The sequence below is a fragment of the Melospiza melodia genome, chromosome 5 (genome assembly GCF_035770615.1).
Source record: "Melospiza melodia melodia isolate bMelMel2 chromosome 5, bMelMel2.pri, whole genome shotgun sequence".
In the NCBI taxonomy this organism is placed as follows: Eukaryota; Metazoa; Chordata; class Aves; order Passeriformes; family Passerellidae; genus Melospiza; species Melospiza melodia.
The window spans coordinates 41,486,782-41,511,494 of NC_086198.1; the positions used below are offsets into that span (position 1 = coordinate 41,486,782).

General features: G+C 40.4%; 1 protein-coding gene across 3 annotated transcripts in view; it reads right to left on the minus strand.

The window, feature by feature from the left end:
* The window catches only part of SLC7A11 (solute carrier family 7 member 11), a 66,937-nt gene that overhangs the window by 14,099 nt on the left and 28,125 nt on the right, over positions 1-24,713 (minus strand). The window lies entirely within an intron of this gene.

Genomic DNA, 24,713 nt, shown 5'->3' on the forward strand with positions numbered 1-24,713 from the left:
CCCTGAACATGAAACAAATAACATGGGAAAAAGCCACTAATGATGGTGAATGCACATTTAGAGATCCCAAAATATCATCACTAGAAACTACCAGTAAAAAAAAAGGAATAAACAAAACCTTCTGGACAAAGGAAATAGGTTTATAACGAAGAGGTGAGAAACCATTTGAGGGAGGAGTCCTTTGGGGATACCAAGGGGATTATGGCCCCCATGCTTCCCATTGGTCCCCCACTTCCCATTTAAGTTGCCTACTCAGATTATTGACCTGCAAGCTGAACCCAAACACCTGGAGGTGTTTGACATCTTCCCCTGGATACCAAAATATCCAGCATGCAAAATTCTGCCCTTTCCTGCTGGGTGTACTTCTTCTTTTACACACCTTACCACATCCCAGTGATCTCTCTCACTATTCAGGGGAACATGAGAGCAGAACATGACACAGAAAGGGAAACAGTACAAATTTGTAAATTTAGTACAGCACAAATGATACTGAAAAACACAACCCTCCTGCCATCCTAGCTAAAATAGAGAACAACAAACAAAAAAATAATAATACCAAACTTTTATGTAGCATGTCCTTCTAGTCAGAAAAGTGGAATTATTTCTGTTTTTAAAAGGAGGAACAGAGGCACAGTGAATGTGTTCAAAGCCACACTGCAAGCAAATGTTTGAGTCAGGAGAAAAACCCAGGTGCCCCAAGTGTTAATCTAGTCTCTTTCCACCTAATATTATTGATATCTACGTCACACCGAGAAAAACCTCAGATCTGAAACCAATCCTTTAGTTCCAAGGCTGGCATGTACAGTCCCTCTGAGGAGAGCTGAGAGCCCCTCCTTCACGGCTGGTTCCTTCCAGCTTTCTATATTAAGGCTGCTTTTGGAGGGATGGTGGGGTTGCCATATTTAAAGAAGGTCACCCCAGCAGGTGGCTAAAGGAAAGACAGGACTAGGAATTCTGGAATTCCAGAAGAGATCACAAGCACATTTCTCAAGGACTTTTGTAATCACCTCAAAGGAAAAGGTATTTTGAAAACCAGCACAAAGATTTTTCTTTTCTGATATTTTTTTCTCAAAGAAACATAGCCAGGTAGGAATTTAAGGATCTTCTTCACTTTATTTCTCAAATAGATGCTTCACATCATTATGGCTGTATAGGGCTGAAAACAAGCTCTAAGCTGAGACTGAATAAATAAATGTATTTATAAATAAATAAAACAGAACGGTATCATTGTTGCACATCTTGCCCACCTCAGAAACCATGGTGTCAAATGCTCCCATTAACCCAGACACACAGGTGGGTAAGAGGATCATGCTGGGAATGTAACACCAAATCTGAGTAGGCATCATGATACTGTATTAAGCCACAGTTACCTCATGCACACATCTCAGGTGAAGAAACTGGAAGAAGGAAAGCCAGTCAGCTTGTAGGATGTGTCTGTTGATGGAGAAGATGACAGCAAGGACTAGAGCAAAGAGCCCAGAATACAGGTGCTGTATTGCTGGAAAACCCACAGTTATGGACACAAGAAATAACTGCAGCTCTGTGTGGTGATAATTTATGCCAAAATGAGGTTTGCAACTCAGATAGATAATAGAAGGCAAAATGGGGTCTGTAAGTTGCTAGATATATTGGAATCAGTTGGGTTAAGCTTCTTACCTGACCTGGGTGTATAAATTGAATTCAATCCTCTTAGCATCTGATTCAAGGTAGGGATACATGGATTGAAAGCCTCTCAGAGCAGGTATTTTATCTATATTTTCTGCATCGCAGATGAATGCTTCAACCACCAAGCTTTTGGAAAAATCAGCCCTGACTCCAACCTTAAAAAGAGTGTTTTCAGCCAAATATAGTAAATTTGGACTTTTTTCACAAATACCATTTAAATGACTGAAAGCGTAGTGCTAAACTTAATAGATAATCTATGTTTGTTCTAACTCTTACTAAACACATTATATCCACATCTAATTTAAATCCCAGTTTAACTTGTGATAAAACAAAATGGCAATTCAAAATGGGGAGGAGGTGGTGGGGCTAAGAATCATGCTTCCAAACATGTGAAGAATACGTATTTTATGATTGGCTTTTCACAAATATTAAAATGAATATTACATTATCTTAGAAAGTGATGCTGTATTCATTTTCTCAAGTAGCATGTTAAATATAGTTTTAGGTTAAAACATAATGGTAAAATAGAAACTGTGCTATGTAGGATGCTTTTTTTCTAAAGAAAGGACTCACACTGAGATAGCGGCCACAGGACACCTAAATCTTTGAGAGAAAGAGAATTTATTGTTCCATTATCAGAAGAAAGAAACATCTTCCTGCCTCACTCAGCCATGAAGACACCGTTAGAATTGAGAGGAAGAAGCTGACGATGACCAGACAGAATCCTGTGTTAGAATGGAATTTATGCATCATGTATGAAGTGTATGAATATGCAACAGGCTATTATTTTTAAGGGTTAATCCTCTGTTAACGTGTGTCCTTTTTCAGGCTTATTTTGCCCAGAAAAAGGTACCTGGATATCCGTAACTCTTTGTTTCTATTGTCTCATATTGTCCTAATCCAAATTGTCCAAATTATTATTACTCTAATTATATTACTATTGTTATAACCATTTTATTACTATTAAACCTTTAAAATTTAAAAAAAACAAGTGATTGGAATTCTTCACAAAACGTGACCATTCTCTGAGCACTGCAAATCCTGCTTTGTTATGCTGAAGAGTGCTAACGCCCTTGGATAGTAATACCAACAAACACATTCAGAAGAATAAAACCCCTGAACAAGCCAGAACTAGTCAGGAAGCACTGTTAATTAAAAAGCCTGCAAATCATAACCCAGCGCCTGGAGCAGCACAAGGGATTCTGTGACTTCTCAGCCCCCAAGCCCCTGTTCCTGGAGAAAACGAGTGCTCAGGCTGCAGCACCTTTTGTCTCCTGGTCAGGAGTGAGCTTTCAGAGGGCTGTGCTATCCCTGCACAGCCCTTTCAAGTGCTGCTTATTACCCCACTGCTTCCAGTGGCAGATTCCGACAGAAATACAAGGCCAGTTTCGAGATTTCGGGGATAAGCGGTACAGTATGGTTCACTTCTCACTGACACCGCCATTCAGATTCGCATTGGTCCTCAAAACACCTGAAAACACAGGCAGACAGGCAGGAACCATATGCAAAACCACTGAGTGAGGGCTTAAATTGTGTCTTTTCTATCCATCCAGTTTAAGAGACAGTGCCCAATTTGCAACAGAATCCCATTATCAGATTCTCTGCTGTGAACTAGTCTCCATGCTGGAATAAAAGCTATAATGCCATTAGCAATAAAGACTACATCCTTTCCTTAGAGGATCACTGTATCAATTTTCTTGGAATATTTTAGATACTCTCCAGACCTCCAAATCTGTCTCTAAATAAGAAAAATCATACCTAGGTTCTAGTCTCCATAAACTGCCTCTACTGATGCAGTTTCCACCTTTTCACTGCTGCATTCTATGAATCACACACAACACAGGGTGCCCACAATGCTGATAAGCCATGTTTCTGATGTAAAACAAATTCACAGCTGCCTCACAGCTAGCTGAGACTTTTGGACTACAGAGAGAAAATTCAATAATTGGTTGGAAGGGGAAGCTGCTGCCAGGAAAGTCTTCTTGCAACACTCATGTCTTCTCCCAAATCTTTGAAGAAAATCAGTATCAAAGGGAATCTACGGAAATCTGAATGAGGACAATGTTGACCCTATAATTAAACAGTCTTTTAAAAAGTGGGTGAGAGACAATTAGGATAGCTTCTGTGCAGCTGAATGTTGACTACAGTTGAATTGAATTTTCATACCTTTTAAGACTTACCCATCCTTAGCTGCTATTCAAAGCTAAATCTTCCCCTTCTGCCCTATACACAGAGTAACTGTAATGAAGAATCACACTTGAGCAAAGAGTGCATTTACCCTGTGATTCCCAGAAAAAGAGTCACCAAGGAGCCTACCATCACACAGAAGTTCAGGGTTGGAAATACAGCTAGCCCATCCTGTGCCATACAGGGCTGAAATGGTTGCCAAGCCATGCTGTATATTGCTTGGGAGCAAATTTCCTTCCTCTAGAGCCTGTAAAAGGCACCAGAGCTAGGGCATATGGTTCAGTTAATCAGGATAACCACTGGGCTTTGCACTTAACCTTCAGTGCTGCAGAATCATAGATCTTCTGATAATCTGTTCTAGTACATCTCTACTCCTACAAATATTTTTGCAGGAAAAAAAAAAAAACCGAAAGCAGAGCAAGCAAGAGAAAGGGAAAAAAAAAAAAAACAAAAACAATATAAATGGAAAAAGAGAGAAAGCCAGAGGAAGAACCCGAGGGTGACAAAAACCATGTCAATAAATCAGCTGAGGAACATTCCTAGAAATGCATAGCACATATTCCAGGTTAATGTCAACTTTTATAACAGCAAACAGAACACTAAGAGCCATGTCCACTGAGGGCTCTTTTCCCTATGAAATGACAACCACACAGTCAAAGACACCCCTCCAAGCTGAGCTCACAACAGTGAAGCATCTTCCTGCCGCATTCTTTGTCACTTAGAGGTCATACCAAAACCTCTTCCTTGCATCCATATCAAAGCCAAGTTTTACAAATACTCAACATAGTCAACTGTCCTGGACAAAGCTGCACTAGCAGGACCCAGCCAGGAAACATAAATAAAAAGGTTGAAATAAATAACTTAATAACTCGTACAGTTACATGAAATTACATCTTTACTGTAGTAAAAAAATTGTGGAAGATAATTTTGCATATAAATTTAGAATGACAATAACAAAGAAGGAAAGAAATCCTAATTCCCTCACATGATTTATGGGCAAGAATTTACTTAGCTTTCATGAGCATGATGCTGTATATTCTATATTTCCTTACTTGAAAATTTACCACCAGAGGAGTTTGAAAAGTTCCCTTGTGCAATAATCTATTCACCATTTGCAATCCGCTGAGCAATTTTTGAAATGAACTCTTTCCAGATTTTAGCACTCTTAAAAAAAAAAATCTAATCATCCACTGCACTGCCCATAGCACGAAAACTTGGCAGAAAAAGAGCACATTTATCACAAGAGTAAATTTATCCAAATAACCTGACACTGAGGAAAAAAAAAAAAAAACAAAAACCAAAAAACAAACAAACAAAGAAAAAAAAAAAACAAATACAGAAAGTGGCAAGAAAAATTTAATATTTCCAGGACTTCAGTGCAAGACTAGAAGACATACAGGCTTGCCTTAGTAAGCAGTGTGTTCCAGAGTCCAAACTATGTCTCTCACCATTCCCAGGTGGTCATTCCATGAACTGTGGCAATCCTAAATCCTGGACAGCAAGCAGCACATTTCAATATAAACTCACTTATCCCTGACATGTTTTTCATGTAAAATGCAGCCTATAAGACAGGACTTTACACTGAAGGGGTCAAATCATCCTCACCATATCAATAGGTGAAAAAACTACAATCTCATCCATCTGCTAGGAGAAAAGGCAGACGTAAAACTGCATTTTAGGTCACCTCCCAGGACTGAATCGAAGCCAGGAATGGAGAGACAGAAGGGATGGGCATCATCACAGCACCTCTCAGATCCACATATTTCTACATGCTAACCAGTGTCTCAGCAACTGCTGACTTCAGTGACAAGCTGTTATTTTGTTTATCGAAGATTCCCATCAGCAAGTCATCTCTTCACTGCCTTCCAAAATGTTCCATCCTTGTGTTCTAGATCAGATGGACTTGCACTCTGTGGGCTTGAAGCTTAGGCAATATTCAATTATATAACTGCCCTCTGTCATCCTGTGATCTTTTTTTGATTTTTGAGAGGAGGAATGAAAGAAAGGAAAGCTCAGTCATTAAGCTGCACTCTCATTTACACCACCACATGCTCCATGGAAGCTACTGCAGGAGTGAAGTTTTAAAGGGCTCCCCTTATTCATTTCCATGCTTTGGTTACATATCTCTTACTTCAGAGACACAGCAGCATGACTCTGGGATAAAAGAGTGAAGAATCAGGCTGCAGTCTGTATTTAAAAGCCTTCTTGCCTTCTATTACCTAGCAAGAGAAGAAAAGAGCTTCTGCTGTGCTAATTACTTATTGTCTTCTCAGTGTTTGGCTTCACTGGTTCAGATTATAATTGCTTACAGTTTGTAAATAGGGTCTTCCATGACCAACTGACTTTAAAGGGTCATACTGTGTATTCAGTGTGCTGCAAAAGGCAGGAAATTTTATTAACTTCTCAGATGTTTTTGGCACTTTTTCCACCAGGTTTTCCTTAAAAACTAATCAGCATAATTACTGCCTTAAGACTTAGGTATTAATTGCACAAGGTAACACTCTTCCATAAAATATCTCCTTTCAGGCAAACTCTCCCAGCTCAAGTCTCAAGAGGCAAATCTGTCCACAGCCCTTGAGAAACTAAGAATAGTTGTTATGCTCACAAGGGGATTTGCTTTATTTTAATAGATGTTTAAAGTTGGCTGTGATGTCTTTGTGTAAACTCAGGTTGCCAAGCCAGATATCTGACCACAGTGCTCATTTATGTCAAGCCCCACCCTGTCAAGTCAATACCTTTTATGAAACATCTTTCTTGGAAGAGCAAAATGAACTCTGAAACTTGGACTGCCAGCCAGAGACACTCCTCATGGTCAAGCAGGATCCTGAAACATTTTGCATGGAATGCATAGCACTATTGGCATTCCCAAAGAAAACTGTGCCAACACAGCAGATGTCAAAGGTGACAGCTAAATACACAAAGAACTTTTGAGATTACAGCACTAAATATTAGTCCCTCTGTCTCTGCTTAGCCTTTTCTTCTATAGCAGGCATGTGAGCACTCCCAGGAGCCAGAAATTAAGCATAAGAGGCAGCACACAGAGCTACTATGGGGACTAATTTTTAAAATCTCTGAAAAAGAAGAAATGGAATACAGGCTTGAAACATAAAATATCAACAACCCCTGTGATTTCTCAGTCAACTCTATTTCCATAAGTACATCAAGTGCCAGTGTTCAACATCTTCATATTGCAAACTTATTGTACTAAGTTTAAAACTGTTTCCAAAAGACGTGTGAATAACCAAATGTGGCTTTTATTTTGCACTGTAACATGACCCCAAGTTCAAGTGCAAAATAAAAGCCACATTTGGTTATTACAAACGGCATTATCACATCCCTCTTGACAAACTGAAAGTCCCAAGGAGCTTGCTTTTCTTTCCTACTGCTACAGTCATACCTGCAGGGAACTAGGCCTACCCTAGGAACTCAAGTGTGCTTATTGTTAAGAGTCTGGGAGGCTTAACCAGAGAACAGCCAGGTGCCTGGAAAACGCAGGATCTCTAGCAAAGGATCTGCATTTTGCATTTCAGAACCTGAAATGGTGATGAAGATGGCCAGAAGACAATGGTAATTTATCTAGTGTACTGCAATTAAAGTGAGGTTTAGTTAAAAGGTTGTCTGCCACTCTCACAAAAGCTTGCCATTTAAAAAGCAGCAGTCTAAATTCAGAGGATTCAAATACAAATATACTGTCACACCTGGGTTTGATGAATGACTTCTATGTTTCTATCTTACATCATCATTTAACATCACCCTCCTTTTATTTCATTTGTGGGGAACATTATTGTCCTCGAGGAAGTTTGTGACCTTTTCCACCACAGGGACAAAACGTCAGATTTTACCTTTATTGCCCAGCTCCCTCCCAGCCAAAAGATGAAAGGAGCACCTCTGCTCTCTCAAAGAAAGTTCCAGCATTTTATTTGCTCCTGAGGTCTATTTGTGGAAGTGCTCCCAGTACTGCCAGTGGTGTAGATCATGGTGAGAAGCACTAGCAAATCATGGTGCTTGCTTGGAGGCAAGGAAGCCATAAAAACAAACCTGACATAGGGCTGTAAAAAATAAACATCTGCCTGCACCCAGCTCCTGCATGGAAATGAAGGGGAAAGAGGGCAGAGGCACAACCCAAAGCACTTCCTCCAAGCTGCTTTATTTAGTGGGTCTAGTGGGTCAAACTTCCTCTTAACTACTCCATATCATCACATATCTCATTGCCAGACTTAAATAAATGCAAAAGGGAAGAAGTGAAGTGATTGTGTATCAAAAGTAGTTCAATTTATTACAGCAGTGTGACGGTGTTCACAGGGGTCTCAGGTTGAGGGAAGAGATGAGGAACTGACTCCATGTTTCAGAAGGCTTGATTTATTACTTCATGATATATATTACATTAAAGCTATACTAAAAGAATAGAAGAAAGGATTTCATCATAAGGCTAGCTAAGAATAGAATGGGAAGGAATGATAACAAAGGTTTGTGGCTCGGCTCTCTGTCTGAGCCAGCTGGGCTGTGATTGGCCATTAATTACAAACATCCAACATGGGCCAATCACAGATACACCTGTTGCATTCCACAGCAGCAGATAATCAATGTTTGCATTTTGTTCCTGAGCCTCTCAGCTTCTCAGGAGGAAAAATCCTAAGGAAAGGATTTTTCATAAAAGATGTCTGTGACACAGCGGGCTCTCCTGGGAGTTTGAAATTATTAATTCCCTGAGCGCCTGATTTATGAACAGTGTCTACTTTCTCCAGACAGGATCACTTTTCTTAGGAAAAATGGACCACTGGCAGCAGTTGGCAGTGGGGGAGTGAGGGATATTTAGAATTATAAACAAGGGAACCTGATCTAGGAAATGTGCCAATCAGGCCACGTAGCTGAGAAACCTAACCCACCATCTCCTGCATAACAATATCATGGCCAGGGAAAGAGATCACAGTGGCTGTGAAAGGAATCCAACTGAAAACAGTGCTGCCTGTCACAGTACCCTCCCCACACTGCCACAAGTACCTCAGGGTTTGCAGGGAGTGGGGCTGGGGTGGAAGCAGAGCCCTGCCTTGATCTGTGAGTATTTCTACTGTCTATGTTTGTAATTTGGGCCAGGGCAAAGGACAGAGAAGCACTTTGAGGAATGCAAGGGAGCTGGCAAGGCTGCTATCATTCCCAAAATTATCTACTCACACTCACAGCCTGGCAACAAGTAGCCTGAATACCAAACTCCTCACTCAGTTCCAGTGGAAGGAACAGGAGGGAATGCTATCCCCTTAACCCCTCAAATAGCTGGACTTTTGGGGAAGCATCACTGGGAGCATATTAATGACTCCTTACAGGAATAAAGGAAGGCAAATGCTTAGATGCACAGAGCACAAAGGGGAGAACATACATCTCTGCATGTATGTGAATAAAAGGAGCCAGATTTTTCATACTTGCTAAATTCCTTGACATTTAATTTTGAGCAGGAGAGTTTCCACAATGCCAAGGATCATAAAGGAACAATTTGCTGCTGTAGGTTACCATTGATATTTCAGCATGAATGAAAATTGCACCATTTGGTGATGAAAAGAGCAGCTATTTGTAATAACGAGCACCATGGAAACTGAAATATCATTTACCAATGTGATATGTAATGGAGTTCATTCATGCTGTATAAACAGATATGTGTGGGTATAAAATACTGTAAAAATTATGTTTTAACCTCCCCAGCCAGGAACAGAGATCTATTCAGATTGTAACTAATTCCTGGCAAGAGATCTATTCAGATTGTAACTAATTCCTGGCAGCTCAAGATAGCATCAGACCTGTTTATCGTCTGAATGGAACCTTCCTGGACCATCAAGGATCATTTCGTTATCTCCTGCACCTGGGAGATAACATCGGGGCCTTCCTGGTGATTCATTGCAGTGTCCCAAGAATTTCACTAGATTCAGACACCTCCTGATTGCATCTGGGTACTCAGGGACCTATACCAACTTATTACATGTGAAAGCAAACTTCCCCTGCGTACCAAACTTCTGTCTGCAGACCGGGACCCATCTTTGTCTATTTCAACATATGTATGGAAATAGATTTGCATTCGAAGAAGTGAATAGAAAGATGTGGTCACCTGTGCCTCAGGCAGAATAAACTGTATATAAGCTGGATGCTGGAAACACTCCGGGTGAACCTTAGAGGGGACACTGTCACTCTGTAGGTCAAACCTCTGGTTTCACCCAGCGCCCATACCCGGGACTGACGCTGTCTTGATTGTGGTGGTTGCTCAAAATTATATTTTTTTGTAATTGACCCAATAAATCGTTGTTAAATTTTTCATAACTTCGGCTATCGATTTGATCATTTAAAAAAACCAAGACAGGGTCTTCTTCCAAAGAAATTCAAAATGAGAAAAAATGGTAAATGCAGGTGCCTTAAAGCATTAGCATTTTCAAAGACACAAAAAGGTGTAAATGAAATTAAAAGGAGATGTCTTAACAATACTGCACTGCCATGAAGGTGGCTATCTAGCAGATAAATTGTTTTCTCTGCAGAAAGCAGGGAAATTCTGGTCTTGCTAAGGACAGCCCAGCAAAGCACCTACAGATGTGGGACAGCCTATACAGCCACTGAAATAACTCTGTAGGAGTTCTGACATATAACAGAAATCCAGAAAACTTCATATGTGAGCTTAAATATGCCTTTGCAGCACACAGTAACTGGAAGCACTTGAATGGAGTTCAAATGTGAATATCAACTTTTTCTACTTTATTACCTTCTGTGCTTTGAGTAGGGAAACAGTAAGCTGAAATCCTCTCTCACTAAAACTTCATAATGCTGAAACTACAATCACAGTCATAAGAGAAAAACTTATCCTTGTCTTTTTTGATGAAGTGATATCATGAATCAAAATATGGACAATTTTCAGAATGGCCAGTAAGGCTGAAGTTTCCTTTTTCTGTGTTCAAACTGAGAAATCTTAAACATCACCTTAAATATAATCTTAGTTAATCCTGAAATTCTGCTGCAAATCAAGTTCCCTGCAGTTGATAGTGACATGAAATAGCCAGACTTAGTAGCCTATTTCAATTATCTTGGTCAGTATAATCAATGAGACTCAGGATTTTAAGGCTGACTCATCTTTGCCATTGTACATTGTTCAGTGTACCCTCTGCAAAATGCTCTACTCTTCCATGCTAAAATCTTAAAATGAAAGTGATAACGAGGGTTCATACAGAATTTACCACATTATCTCTTATCCTGACCCATAACATCAGCTTAAAAGGACCATGTACTGGCCATCACAAATCCCTACATCCTGGCACTCCACAGCAGCCTGTCCAGCACCAGCCTCCCTGACTTCTGCATTTGAAAGTAAACCTAGATAATCATAGAGAGATTTAGGTTGAAAGGGACCCTTGAACATTCCCCTACTTCCCCTGAAGAGCACAGACACCTTCCCCTGGATCAGATAGCTCAGAACCCCACCCAGCCTGGCCTTGAATGTTCCCAGGATGGGGCATCCACCACTGCCCCAGGCAACCCATTCCACTGCTTTGCAATTGTAAACCTCTTCTTCCATGTAGCTAATCTAAATCTATTCTCCTTTGGTTTAAAATCATTACCCCTTTTTCTGTACATTGCAACAGATCCTTTATAAAAATTCTGTCTTCATTTTTCTTGCAGGACCCCATTTAAAAACACCAGCTCTGGGGAACAGAGACAAATTTATGTGTCAGTGTAGCAATAGTGCTTGCAAGACATTTTTTCAGTAACCAAAATAAGCACAAAGCAAATGGCAGCTTTTGGGCCTCTCTGTGGGCAAAAATATATTCTTAAAAGCAGAGAAAATATGTAATTCACTGCACTCCAGGGTCATTCCCGTACAGCATCGTGACTCTGTCAACACTTAACACCAAGCTGAGGTGGCCTAAAGCTTGGATCTGTTCATGTCTGGGATAGTCTGCAACTAAGAAAAAGCCTCTGCTCATGACTTTTACAATCACCAAGCAAGAACCTTAAAGCAGTGCTGCTTTTTTTTCACATCCATTGAAATATTTCTTCCTTAGACTCACAAGCAGCTTATCCTCTAATGGGAGTTTTGCCCAAGGAAAATGAATTTCATGGTCTTCTACATTCCTTGTGGATAAATCTTTACTTTTATCTGGTTTTGCTTTGCAACTGTTGGGTTTTTTTTCTGTAATCAACAGATACGATGAACTAGAAGTGCCTGTCATTCCTTTACAGTGCTAGATCACTGTAAATTTTCTTTCCTTTAAAACACCCCCACATAGAAGTTAAACCTCTTGCCATATCAGAGTGCTCCTATTCATTATCCATTCTTATTATCTATGGAGTAGGTCTCTAAATTGCTGTCAGATCTTTCCAAATGATGGTATCAAAACTATTCTTGTAAGGGATTTTCCATTCCATCATACTTCAAAAAATTAAATACTGTTACTGTATAGTCCACTTTTTGACAATAAACAAAACATAATGTCAAGGTGAAGATGGAAATAACAGCACTTGTTCAACAGCAAGTGCTACAAGTGAATGAGGATTGACAGAATAAACCACAGCAACGCTACTTGTGAAATGCAGATTATTCACTTCACAGCACCCCTGGAGCATTAATAATCTTATATAAATCCTCTTAGTTTACATTTCATGGATATAGGCTGTACTGTAATTTAAATGCTTAAAAACCCTAATGGTCACTTATTTAACAATAGTTGTTCCATAAATAAAATATCACTGTCACTTTGTGTTTAAAATTCCAAGATATTCACAGCCAAATATCAACATGTAAATGATCAGAACCTGCTCCCAGAACATCTGCACACCCATAAGCACTCACATAAAACAGCCATCATGCTGTGAAGGGGTGTGCAGGGGAATAACAATCTTAGCATTCACTAGGTAAAGATCAATTCTCCCTGATGGAAATTCTGCTGTAACACAGGAAATTATGTACTCATCTACAGGAAAGATATACAAAGCCAAATTGTCTCATTTTTATATGCTATTACAGATCTTAAATACAAGCCAGCAATCTCACTACCTATGAAAAATGAACAATCAGATAAGAGAACCCCATTTAATGTCTCATACAAAGACTGTGTCAGAGTAAGTCATTGTGCTGGCTGAAGTGGAACATATGCCTTTTCTTGTGTGTGTAATACCATTGCTATTGGAATTGTGACCATGCCAACTACTCATGGTGACATGGCACATGTTATTAACTCTTTGTGCATTATAAAACTCCAATCTGATGTGCATGACTGCAATAAAGGGCATATGGCCCTTGCCATTTTTGTTGCCCATTGCTTTGTTTGTATTTTGTTCTCTGATTTTTTATCTTATCCCAGTAAAAAATGCTGTCTTGCTTTCTCTGAAAGTCATCTCACCACCTCCGTCAGATGATGCTAGCCAGCACCAGCCTAGTGGTATACTCCAGTAAAAGATTTGCTGTTAATGGCAAGCAAGATGCTGCTACATGTGCTGGTGTAACACCCTGCTTACCTAACACTGCCTTAGCACTCTGCTCTTCCTCATTTTTGAGGCTCAGCATTAAAGAGAAAATGAAATAAAAATTGGCAGAAGAGGGTCATCCCCCTCCTGGCTCCAGGAGAGGATGCACCACATACAGATCACAACATTGCACTATGAATTAAAGTAGCTATTGCTGCCCTATATAAATAACCATATGTAGTGGGGGTCATTTGCTGTCACAAAGACCAGGATAAATGGCTGTGAGACCCCTTTTTCTATACCCAGGCTATAAACCAACACTGACTGTACCCACGAGAAAAGGCTGACCTGTAATTTCATAAGGAATTTCAGGGTTTTGGCTGCGGTTTTCAGCAAGATTTCAGTGCCATTTGAAAAACAGATTTAAATCTCAGACCAAAACATTAGGGCGAGTGCTCTGAGTCACGTCCACAAGAACTAATGCTGTTGGTAAACACAGAAATAAGAGCTCAAGCATCACACAAAGCCAGGTTCCAGTTTTAAAGTGGGAAAGAGAAAATCTGGGAGAGGTTTACCTACAACACAGAGCAGCACCCACACTAGAAATTCTATAAAACACATTTGCTTTCACAAAGAGTGCAACACCCCTAGGACCCAGGACAGGAGATGTGAGGTGCAGCTTCAGTGACTGCTCTGAATCACCTCAGCTGGACTTGTCACCCTAGTGAATTTACTCATGTTTCTATCTACCCCTAATACACTATTGCCCATCACTTTTACAGTAATTTCAGCCAGGCCTCCTGCTTAGGAACCACCAAAAGAGAATGGAAATGTCTAATGGAACCTTCACTGTGGCAGAGAGAACAGCTGCTCAGCCCTGAGAAACCCATCATCTCTCCAGTAAAATACACTCTGTTCTGCAACAGAGCATCAGTCTTGCAAGGGATTTTTATTCCCACCATGAATATTTTGCTGAGCAACTCAGGTTCCCCATGAAGAGGAAACTGTCACCCTTCTCTACAGGTACTGCTATGTAACTCAGTGAAACAGAAATAGATGTTAGAACAGTTTTGCATGTGTATCAGCTGGTGAAAATGAAGGAAAATCCGGGGCAATGGAAACTTCAAAGGTTACAATATTTTGTGTTACATTACCGTGCTGGTAAAGCAGATTACGTTTTTTTCCAGCTACCCAGAGAGACCGTGGATAAACATTTGTTTTACTTCCTTAGGAGAGCTGATTCATAGTAACCATGATTCATATAAACAAACAGAAGTGATTTTAAAAAAACAAAAAAAGTAAAACCAGCAACAGGAAAGCAAACAAACCTTACACTCAGCAGGTTATCACATTGGCAAACAAAATGATCCACGAGAGCTAGAAAGGAGCAATGTGTTGCGCAGTGGCACGACACCGTGCACCACACACTGAATAGCCACTGTGGGGACAGACAGACAGCCACTGTGGGGACAGACAGGGCCAGCACATGGGCTTGCCACATCCTCACACCTTGGAGACACCAGAGCTCCGTGAAACAGAGGGGCTGCAGGACCCTCTGCAGCGCCCAGGACACACCTTCACTGCGGAGCAGGAGGGAGGGCAGGAAGCTCCTCCACCCGAGCTCCCTGGACTTTGCTTCCTCAGAAGAGGTGCCACAGGCTTGGCAGAGGAAAGCTTGTTTGAGGGCTTGTATCCTAAGTGGGCACCTCCACGTAGATGTTTTCCCCTTCTGTGTACACTGCAAGCAGAACCTCACCCATACCTTCCGCTGTCACCTATGAACTAACGAAAACAGGCACTTGTAAAAATCAAAATATTGAAATCATGCAATAGTTTTGGTTGAAAGGGACCTTAAAGACCGTCTAGTTTCACCCTCTGCCATGGACAGGGACACTTTCCCCTTGACCAGTCTGCTCAATCATCATCCCTTCAGAAGAGATTAGTCCAGACCCCTTTTCTCCACTGGCCCTGGATAAAAAGAAGAGATAAGGACAGGCATCACAACAGCCCAGGCATTCACATGCCCATTCATCTGGTGGGTTTGCAGGAACCTCTCCCACCCTCCCAGGATCCTGCCCCAATGATGCATTTTTAGAACTATCAAATAGTTCTAACAAATAATCTTCAAAAAGTTTTAGTTGTCTCCACGATTCTGAAGGAATTTATCCAGTCATTTTCATTTCAAGTTGGTTCTTTTATCTTAAGCCACAGAGTCTACGCAAACAGAAACAAACATATCAAAGCAATGGCTTCTGAAGTATTGCCTTAATGTAGATCTGCCTTAGAGGAGGAGGACGATCCCTCGGGCAGCACGCGCTCCCACCCTGCTTTACCATATTCCCTCCCAACAGCACACACAGAACAGAACCACTACTGCCCCTGTGTCCTGGCATATAGCAGTATGGAATTACACTGGGATATAGCAGTATGGAATTACACTCTCTGCCCTTGCAATTCATCTTTTTCCTTCCATCCTCCACCTATGCTTGCTGCCTAGATTTGATTTTTCAGGTAGCTGACTACTGTCACAGACATCTTTTATGAAAAATCCTTTCCTTATGATTTTTCCTCCTGAGAAGCTGGGAGGCCTCAGGAACAAAATGCAAACATTGATTATCTGCTGCTGTGAAATGCAACAGGTGCATCTGTGATTGGCCCATGTTGGATGTTTGTAATTAATGGCCAATCACAGTGAGCTGGCTTGGACTCTCTGTTGAGCCACAGACCTTTGTTATCATTCTTTCTTTTTCTATTCTTAGCCAGCCTTCTGATGAAATCCTTTCTTCTATTCTTTAGTATAGCTTTAATGTAATATAAATCACAAAATAATAAATCAAGCCTTCTGAAACATGGAGTCAGATCCTCATCTCTTCCCTCATCCAAAGACCCCTGTGAACACTGTCACAGACTACCTTCCTGATTTCTGACTAATGTCTTGGCAGTATCCTTATTACATTTTTGGGACATAAAAGAGGTTAAAATCAGATTGTCTATCAGACAATTAGGGGAAAAAGAGCAGAGGTAGCACTATTAATTTCAACTCACATACCCACAGATAAAACCCAGCGCAGCAATACTGTATCTAATCATGCATTTGTAGCACTCATTTTTATTCTGCCATTTTCCCACTCACTCTTCTCCAAAACCCATGCCAGGTGTGTGCTATAAGTTAACTTTGTATGAGATAATAATTCAGTTTATAAAAATCAAACAAATACATAGAAAAAGACAACTACTGTGTTTCTTTATTGTGCACAAACCTTTAGGTATGAAAACTGCATTGCCTCATCCTGAATATTTCCACAGCCTTCAGCTTGACTTTTATGTGAGTAGGAGTATTTTACACAAGGAATATAAATGTTAGAACAGGCAATTATACAAGTGACCTTGCCTTGCTTCATTCAATAATGAATTATTAGTCTTCTCAACTGCAGTTTTATAAGACATCCTTATTGTCTTAATTAATGATCAAGGTACATCTTTGAAATCTTTACAGACACTATAGATTACATCACTCTCTTTTCTAATTTACTCATATTGACTGGCATATCAGTTTAAAGCCTGCCACAGGTAGCTCTTCACTACAGTCAATTTCTAAACAGAACATCACTTTTTTTTTTTTTTTTCTTTTTTCTTTTTTTTTTTTTTTACATAAAACAGAAAGATAATAAAGAGGAAGTAGGAGTTAGAAAGACCTGAAGACAGCTGAACCAATTCAAATGCTAAACTGGGGTTTAGAAATCAGCTGCCAATGACAAAGATGCAGCACCCCAGGGTCATCTCTCCTATGGTGTAGAATTTCACCACAGGACTCAACAGTGACATAAGCACTCCCAAAAAAATGGGGTAGGGGGAAAAAAAAGCAAATAACTGCACATGGGAAAAGGAAAAATAAATAACAAAATCTGATAATATGTATTGAATTATTGAATATGTGTGTCACATACACACCATGAACATCATAGACTGTAACAACATCCCTAACTAAATGCCTTAGGAAAACATGCAGCCTCTGGAAAGCAGCAGGCACACACAGCGGCTGTGTCAGAGGAAAGGAAGAGGAATAGTGCCCAATGAAATCTGCAGCCCTTTTGTTATCCCTGCTGCTGGAGCCTTTGCTCCCTGTGAATTCATGCAGGGAGTCATCTTCCCAGACCCTCTGCTGCCCGCTTCTCCTGCCCTGGTGAATTCAGAGCGCTGCTCAGACACAAGGTGCATCTGTCAAAGACAGGGCTGGGGATTTGCTGTGTTTTCTGCATGCATCTGTGTCCCTCCAGACTCAGGCTGCACAGCACACTGTGCTCTCTACTCCCTCTCTCTTGTGACACAGCGCTGCTGTGAAGTAGGGCCTCATGCACCTGTGGGGCAGGGGACACTCAGGTGAGGCAGGAGGAATTTGCATTCAACAGCCAAGAGTAAGGAAAACAAGAACAAAAGGATTGAATCTGCATCCTCACTTAATTATATATGGTAGCTACTATGTTGAAAGTCTCAAAAATTACAGGGCCAAAGAAACGTCTTCACTACAAGACTACAGGATAACACACATTATCAAATCCAAAAATCCAGTCCAATGTAATTGAAGTTAACAAAAAAAGAAAGAAACCAATTATTTGGACTTTAGTTTGGGTTACCATCCAATTCTATTCTGAATCTTTCCCCATTTTTACCTCAAGCTGGTAACACAGTTAAAATCACGGTTTTCCTTCTTACTCTGGTTGGAAATATTTTGTGAATTCAGTGACCCCCAACAAATCCTATCACAGACAGAACCCAATTAGGGCTCACAAGCAAGTTGCAACCCTTGAATCATTTGCATCTATCACATGAAACTCAATCATATTTTGTCAGCAGATCCAACAGATTGTCAAGATTAGGGCGTTTATGGCACATCTCCTGAGGGGTGGGATGGAGGGTAATCTTAGGTTACAATGTAAGATGTAACCAAAAGTATGTATTCTATGACCACCTGTTAAAATCAGGTGGGGCAGTGTTCTTTATCTCTTCCATGACTCATGCCTGATAACTCCAGGGGATATCTTCTGTTAATGGGCCATCAAGCTTCACTGAATGACTCTTAAAATTACACCATCCCATTGCGAGAGGCTCCACCCAAGGGGAGGAGCCAAGCATTCCTAACTGCATATAATCTGAGACTTGGAGCACCACAAACAGCCTTATCTATTGGATTCCCAGAGGACAAGAGCTACATAAACACCACTGGACGGTCAGAGGAAGACCAAACCCTTCTACAGGATCCCTGCTCCAACAGAATCACACCTGGCACTGCAGGAGGGCTGCAGCCACCATTTAATGGGACTGCTGCCAACACCCTGACCCACAGCGTGTCAGGTTGTATCCTCACTCTGTCAGGTTAAACCATTTTTTTTTTCATTTATTTTAATTTTCCTATTAAATTGTAGATCTGATGTGGAGTCTCGTACTGATTTGCTTTCAAACTAGTGCAAGAGTGAAGAAGGGAAATGTTGGAGCCAGAACTCAGGAGTATCCAAGGCGAGGTTGGAGGGGGCCCTGAGAAGCCTGGTCTAAAATCTCCCAAACTAAGAGTGAAGAAATAATATAAATAAAAGGCAAAGCAACTCAGGATAGTTGAGTCCCGCTTATAAGAGAATTTCCACCTTCCAGCAAGAGCACCATCCTCCAACCAAAAAGAATGAAATAAATTTATGAAAGGAGAAAAGTTTGTTCCCATACTGAGATGTCAGAAATCATGCATCCAAGACTGAAATACTTAGTCTCAGAAATGAGTTATTAGTAATTTCTAAAAGAAACAATAATTAATGAGTTGAAGATGTGAGTCATAGTAAGGAGCCAATAAGATTAGTGAGAAAGCAAAAGTAAAGGAAAGATCATTTTATTAAGAACAGCTGGTGAGTCAGCTCCCCTGAGAGCTAGGAATTGTCTATTTGTCCCTCTCAAACACACACAAATACTACTGAATCACATTCTTAATTAAATGTTTTTCAAACATTTTACAAATAGCAAAACCCATGCTTGGTTTCCTGAAAGCAGATTTGAGCTAGTCAATTAATTTGTTTTCTTTATTTGGCAGATTCAGCTCCCCATTAAAGGATTTTCTAGATCTGAAAACACAATTTTATCACTTACAGAGGGCAAAAGTAAACTGCAGAAATTGTTGTTGAATTCACCAGGTTTGGACACCTCATCTGAGGTGCCTCCCAGATAACTGAAAGAATTTAAGCAGACTGCAATGCTGTCAGATATAGTCAAATTTAGAAAGTATAAAACTTCTATTAAAGAGACACAGAAATAGCTGGGGGAGGCTAATTAGGATTAGGATGAAGAATGAGTATTCAAGTGCAAAAAATCTACCAAGACATAAATAATATATAGAGGAAAAACTGCAAATGCTCACTTAACAGACCTGGTTTTCCCTTTAAGGTAATCTGATGGATTCACATGAGCAAATGGGCTTTACAAAATACTGGAAAGATTAGCATTTGTCTCTTTTCATTATCTTCAGGTCAAACATCACAATGTAATCCTATAACTTCTGCACTGAATATTTGGCATTGTAGCTTGACATGAAGAAAATGAATTGGAGTCAAATGTATCTTTTAGGAATAAGCAGAATATAATGATACAAGAAAGATGTCAAGCTCCAAGCAGATAAACCTTTCAAGTGTCTAAGAGTAGTGATATTAATATTCCTCTTCAGAGTAAATCTTGTCATTAAATTATAAAATAACAACCAAAAAATGTAAGAAGCAGAGAGGCAGAAATATCAAAGGTTTGCATCCTCTCAATTAACACTGAAATGATTTTTTTACTCTTTTGCTTACTGGGAATCTGATCCCTAATCAGTGGTTAGATTGACAATGAGCAACAGTGCAATTCAAGTTTCTGACTGACTTTGGCAGGGGGCTGCATTTTAACGAGAAGTGCCAAAAATCAGATGGCCACAAATAACAGGGGAGCTGGAAGAGTTGTAGCATCTCAGCCACCATTCCCCTCCCATCCATCTGCATCTCTGTAATTCTCAGACAGATTGAAGAACACACCCCTAATATTTTATTTCTCTCACTCAGTCCTCATAGACGCAAAGTTGATTCTATAATTAGAATGAACGGGCGGCACACATTAGCTAGACATGACATTCACATTATTTAAAAACAGTATAAAAATATATTTTATCAAATATTTTGATAGCCTGATTTTATAAAATGTCTGATGATACCAAGCTCGGGTGGCTTGCTATACAGCTACTGTTTCTTGGTATTTTGGAAAAGAAGGAATAAATGAAGTGAGAAGAACGTGGAAAAATCTAATAGACAAACTGACTGATCTCAGACACCAAGGTCATAGCAAAGCAATTCATTTCTTGGTTTTTCAACAGCACAAGACATGATTTATCAATCTGAGACTACACTTATAAACACTATACATCTCAATAATATGTTCTTTGCACTGTGTAATTTTTTAAACAATGATACATTGCCTGGGCTGGACCAAAGTTATTTTGCAAACAAAAATGAAATATTTGCAAATGAAATGGTTCAATAAGGCAGGGGGGTGGGGGTGAAGGAGAAATGGGAAAAAAAAAAGACAAGAGATAGAGAGACAAAAGAAAGGATTATGCCAAATAGCAGCTGTGCTTAACTGCAACTGCAAAGTAATCTATGCTGTAAAATGTTTTCAGAATCCACATCCTTCGAAATTCTATTATTTTTGTCCACTAAATGAAAAATATTCCCTAAGTTCAACAACACCAACAAAAACCTACACAGCCAAATAAATAAAATTATTTAGTAAAACAAGAGCCATAAATTCACATCTCTCTCAAGTTGCCCACTTGATGGCAGACAGCCTTGAAGTCAGTAAGGAATTTGAGTCTAAGTTTCCCTCCCCTTAAAGTGAAACAATATTTTCTCTCTCTTCCAACACAATCCTAATCTTCACAACTTGAAGAATTCAGGCCAATCATCTACTCATAGTGAGGATGGAGCACAATTTTGTTAAAGTGGGATTCACTTTGGCCAGCATCTGACACAACCTGGCTCTGACTTTGACAGGGCTCTGAAAGTGTTGCTGTGATGTGAAAACACTTCTGTGTTAATCTTCTCGTCTGGAGGCTGCCAAAATTCTTGATGAACTACAGCACTGATCCTGCAGTGCTCTGCCTAGGGAGGGAAGAGGGAAGTGCTCTTCAGGCATGAGCTGCTTTCAGGGTCTTGAGTGAAAAAACTCAGCCTGTTTCTTGAGAGTACATAGTGGGTGTGACAGTGTTCACAGGGGTCTGAAGATGAGGGAAGAAATGAGGATCTGACTCCACGTTTTAGAAGGCTTGATTTATTATTTTATGATATATATTACATTAAAACTATACTAAAAGAATAGAAGAAGGGATTTCATCAGAAGGCTGGCTAGGAATAGAATAGCAAAGAATGATAACAAAGCTTTGTGGCTCGGCTCTCTGTCCGAGCCAGCTCACTGTGATTGGCCATTAATTACAAAGATCCAACATGGGCCAATCAGAGATGCACCTGTTGCATTCCACAGCAGCAGATAATCAATGTTTGCATTTTGTTCCTGAGGCCTCCCAGCTTCTCAGGAGGAAAAATCCTAAGGAAAGGATTTTTCATAAAAGATGTCTGTGACAAGTGGGTGCTCATGGATACGGATGAGATCAAAGACTATGTACCAAGAAATTAGTCTGGAAGTTCATGCATGATTCCTACTCCTAAAAATTTCCTGCTCCAGAAAACATGGCTCCTGTCAATTTTCAGGTGACAAACTCCCTCAGAGACCTGGCTGTTCCTTCACTCACCTATTATTTAACAATAAGACCTCAGTTTGAGACTGATCTTTATAGAGTAAGAAATCAAAAAGATCAAAGCTGCAGGTGATGTGGCTGCACAAGTTTGTTTTGGTGAAGTTCTGCTTCAAGGATTATTTAGGTATTTTATTTGAAACAACAATTGCTATTGACCCAGCCTGTACACGCAAAGCATAATTTTCAAAAAAAGGAAAAGAAATTTCTTGTCACACTTTAATGTTATTCCACATATTCTTGATGCTAAAATTACTTCAGGCTATTTTTAAAAATTGTATATTAAGACTGCAACCCCAGCTCCTTCTAAAATAAACATTAACTTTGTGTTTCTTCAGGTGCTACTAATAGCTACATGAGAGAAGGAGAGAAGCATTTGAACAAAGAGGTATAAAGAAAGGAGTTCAGGCTTAAAAATGAGACATCAAAAAGGGGTTTAGTAAAAGACAGAAACAGCTACTTTTACATCTTATGATAATCGGGGTTATAATAATGTCCTTACACAAAAGAAGGAACAGGGGCATTTCCAAAGTGAGAATTCAACACTACTTCCAAAACTCTCTTCAAAAAGCAACGACAATCACTTTGAGATTTTTTTTAAAGTGTTTCTGTTCTTCCTTCTGTACTGTCAAGGATGCTTGATCCCCTTGCTCCCTTGCTTTGCTCATTCCCTCTGTTTCTGCTCTCCCTCTCTAGGGTTTTGTATTGCCTCAGCACCCCAGTGTCTCAGACCCAGAGTATTTATCCTACTTATAGACCTAAGTGTGGAATTTATTGCACCTGGGCAGGCAGCTGCACCTCTACAGATTCCCACAGCCTCCAAAGCCCTTCCTGCCTCTACAAACAGCTGCTTGGAGCACAGAGGGGACTGGCCAAGAGCACAAGCATCCCCCTTTCCCTGCCTCTCTCCTGCATTCCCAACAACACATGCCATATTCCAAAGGGTCTCCCTGGTGCCATATACCACAGAAAGAAATGCAATCCCTATCTGGGAAACTTAAAGTCTAATAGCAGATGCTTCCACCTTCCAACACATCTCAGGATATATTCTAGGGCCCACTGCCAAAGAATGTTTTGGGTCGGAAGGGACCGTAAAGATCATCTTGTTCCAATCTTGTTGCCATAGGTGGGGACACCTTCCACTGGGCCAAGCTGCTCAAAGCCCCATCCCCACTCTCTGCTAGAGCATTCCTGCCATCCCTCTGCTGTAAACCTGGCACGTCCCCTTGGTACGTTCACTGGGGGTTTGCAACCTGCTGGTTCACATGGGCATGGAGCTGATCATTCACCTCAGCTGCTTCCAAAGCTGTTGCACATCTGGAAATGCACAACTGTGACTGATTCTCTGGCAAACATTTACTTTGACAGCTGCGGAGCAGAAGACCTCACTGTGCTCACCTCCTTTGCTGTAAGTAATTTTCATCCATCCTAACCATTGAAAAACATTACAAATTGCACATCTGGATGTGTTACAAGCTCTAAGTGGTTCAAGCCTGTATTTTCCTCTTCCTTTTAAAAATCAGCAGCATCATACCAACAGTAGAATCACAGAATAGTTTGGGTTGGGAGGGACCTTGAAGTTGTAGCTCCAAGCCCCCTGCCCATGGGCAGGGATACCTTCCCCTAGACCAGGTTGCTCAGTGCAGCCTTTAACATAATGCTCACAGGAAGAGTGAAAGACAGCATTTTAGGTTAAAAAAAAAAAAAAAAAAAAGAAAGAAAAGGCAGTTTAGTCTTAATAAATGCCTACAACAGCAGAATAATCTGTGGCTCATCTAACATTTGCATTGGGTTTAGTGGGAGCTGAGACAGTTGCCACTGAGATTAATCCACACTATTCTCTTGCCCTGTAGCTTTGGGAACCATGGTGGAACAGCCCTTGATTCAGGACATCTTTCCAACAGACCCATTCACAGGTGACAACCAAATAAAAAATATGTTCCAAATGTTTCATTGAATTGCTTATTTCAGCTCAAGGGAGTCCAGAATCCCCACTTACAGGTGGTACAGAGGTCTCTGACACCACAGACAGTAACAATCCATTTGCCCCACCATCACCTGCCACTTATTTAGCAATTTTTAATATCCCACTCTCTTCTAGTCTACATTATACCTTAGCATGGAGATTGTAAAAACTGGGCATCCACTCATCCTCTCAAAGTGCAGCCTCAAGAGGAAGAGTGATGAAGGAAAGTTTCAAGAGCCTTGTGATAACATTGCACATGTAATATTGAGGGTTTTTTTTTTTTTCCAGTGCCATCCTGGAATACACTAAATCAGCCACGTTACATGGTTTACCCTCCAGTCCTACATCCTCACTAGCAGCACACATAACTTCAGCAGATCTCCAAAGATAACCTGGAGTACAGAGAAGTTCTCCTGAGATGGGAAAAGACAGTCTTCTTCCCTCACATCCTAGCTGCAATGGAAAAACATCATCAGAATTGAACCAGCACCATTTCTCTTAGCAGAGATATATCATGCTTTGAGGGGTGCTTAGCTTTTAAAAGAGAGAGGAGCTATCCTTTTCTGTCCTATGCAGCAGAGAGCAAAATGTTCAAAAATAGGCACTCCTCTGACTTCAGTCACAAAAAACTCAACAGATGTAAAAATAGCT